Raw genomic sequence first — 3137 nt, 5'->3', positions numbered from 1 at the left:
GTGTGACCACACATCCATCTCAACATACGCATCTCCGCCACCGACATCTTATGGATGTGGCAGTGTTTCACTGCCCAACACTCCGTACCATATAACAGTGCTGGTCTAATTGCCGTCCGGTAGAATTTTCCCTTCAATCTATTAGGCATGCCGGGATCACAAAGGAAATCCGTAGCACTCTTCCACTTCGACCAACCAGCTTTAATCCTATGAGCAACATCTCCATCTACTTCTCCATCCGTTTGGATAATAGATCCTAAATACCGGAAGCAATCCGAGGCCTGAACAACTCTCCCATCTAGGGTGATTGTCCCTGCCTCCCTACTCCTACGGCCGTTAAACTTACACTCCAAATATTCTGTCTTACTTCGACTCAACTTAAAGCCTCTAGATTCTAGAGTTTGCCTCCATAGTTCCAACTTCATCTCCACTCCTTCTTTCGTCTCATCAACCAACACAATATCATCTGCAAACAGCATGAACCAAGTAATAAAATAATTTAATCGGCTGTCAAAATTTAATTAATTCTAACAAAATAAATCAACCCTTGAATGTAATAAATTCTAATGAATGTCCATGAAAATACTAATGGAAATTAGACGCTTATGTTGGCCAACCTGAATGCAAGATCAATATAAAATAATTAGCAATAGGAGAACTTTTGAACCTAGTCTAAAAAATAGGTGTCAATGGATGAGCTAGATACTCAATAACCATAATTACTCATATTTATATATACATACACATACCACAATCGCACAATCATATAATTCAATTTACATCATGCATATAATTCAATTTACATCATGCATTTAGTTATTAAATCACACGACATGGCATATTAATGAATATATAAATACATATAACCATATGTGACATATTTAAGGAATCAAATAATCAAGTATAAAATATAAGTACCATATCTCTACATGACCCATTCACTACATACAATAACTCTAAAGTTTGCTATGTTCATTCTTAAGAGCTCAACTAAGCCTAAGTGAAATATGCACAGTGGTCTCATGGTTAACAATATTTCAACGTAGCTAGGTATACGCTATCACCCTCAATTTTAGGATACATACCCTTTTAACCTCAAAGTAATTATCTCAACAACACGGCACTGCTATCACCTCTATTTTAGGACACAATACAAGCTCAAATTAGAGCAAAATAACACATTATCGCATTCCTTCCAAGACAAATGCATGTGATCACATTTATCAAACCTCTAGATCATTAAACATACCCACCCAAACTAGCTATATACGTTTTATTCTAACGCAAACATATTACAACATAAACTCACAATTCAAAATCATCACATCTCTTCATAGATCAAAAATTATGAACTTCAAACTTCTTTACTGATCATGTGACAATAATCTCAATAACATAACCATCTCTTTCACGTTATCCATATATTTCGCAATAAATGCATGTACTCAACAATTCAAACCACTCAATTTAAGTAATTACTATTCACAAATATAAGTAGTCATACATATTGATAACATTCAGATTTATTCTTGGTATTATGACCAACTAACATACGGGTAAAACATATAATAGTGAAGAAATAAGTGGAACCTACAAAGACAAAGACAAATTGGATCTCAATATGAAATTCGTCTACATAGATTTTGTCTTTCTAAATACACCAGGTTTGGATCATCCAGAAATGATCGTTAAAGGATCCGCCAACCTTCAAAGAAGGGCGTTCAGTATCATATCTCATTTGGGTGGTTACAGAGGAGTTTTAAACGACGCCTTTATATCTTCTTCAAAGGGGAATGAATACTCTTAAATGATAATTGATAGCCATTAAGATGAGTGATGACGAGATTTTTCATTACGACTCCATTAATGCAAAAAGGTTACAAAAGAAAGTATAAATACCCTAACCCGGGTATATTTCAGGTTTATTGGCTAACTTCTCTCAAACTTTTATCATTACCCATTTCTCTTACTCAATATTCTACTGACTTTACCATCTGAGTGTCTCTGGCCAAAAATGACACCTCTTAGGGAATGAATTAAGGTCAAGAAAGTTATATCAGTTATCAAATTGGTGTTTTAAGTGTGGAACTGTGCATAAAATAGAGTTCCACTGCGAACGAATGGAATGACATCTAATGGAGTGGCGCCAACTACAAGAAATTCCATAATACCCACACCTGTTCCACCAACTACTGGGAATTCTATGATGCCCACATCCATCAATTGCAATGCGCCATGTGGAATGTAGGTACTTGACGCATGGGGGCCATGCATTGTCTTCCCTACATCTTTTTGTTCCCAACTTTTTTTCATCCTAAAGTTTTAAGGGTCTTCGATCACATTAGTAATGTCTTTTTTTTTGTCAAAAAGACAAGCAAAAGTTGGGTCTGCACATAGCATACCCTCTGCTGAGGCTGAAATATTTTTCTAAATTAATGAACTAATGTATAGTTTACAAATTAACAATATTTTTAGCGATTTCCAGTCCATTTTTTACGCACAAACAATCCATAAAATATGTTTTAAGTATATTTTAATTAACCCAAATATATAATTATAATATACTAGTAAAAAACGTCGTTTCGAACACAAAATGTAGATCAATCAGACAGAATACAAATTCTACGATTCTAATACTAATGAAGTTTTTTACTCAACTAATCACACAAGTTCAATCACCGGTTTATCAAGTTACAAAGAGATTTTCATTGGGATTGCAGCTGAAGAATTTAAACCACGAACTTGCATTACCGGCCACGATAAAGTTGTTCGGGAGGAAGAACAATTGTTCCACGATTTAAGCGTGAAGTCCCTTGTGGAGAGAGAGAGAGAGATGTCGAATTGAAAGATGAAGGGGAGAGAGATCTTCTGTTTCTTCATCTTTCTTTCTCTACTCTATTGCCTTTTTTCTTTGCTTATTGAAGATTTTATCTCTGATTATTGTCTTCTTTTGTTTGTTCATCTTTTTCTTTTCTTAAACATTTTTTCTGTTTAAATAACTTCTAGCTCTCAGTCCCTCCTATTAGAGCGTTTGTCGTCTTCTCTCTTGAGAAGTTTTTAACCTAATTATATTTTCTGCGATACTTACGTTACAAGCTAGGGTTTCGACCTGATTTTCAATGGACAAAGGGAATGGA

This window comes from Euphorbia lathyris, chromosome 8 (assembly GCF_963576675.1).
Source record: "Euphorbia lathyris chromosome 8, ddEupLath1.1, whole genome shotgun sequence".
In the NCBI taxonomy this organism is placed as follows: domain Eukaryota; kingdom Viridiplantae; phylum Streptophyta; class Magnoliopsida; order Malpighiales; family Euphorbiaceae; genus Euphorbia; species Euphorbia lathyris.
Note: the sequence above shows the minus strand (reverse complement) of the source record.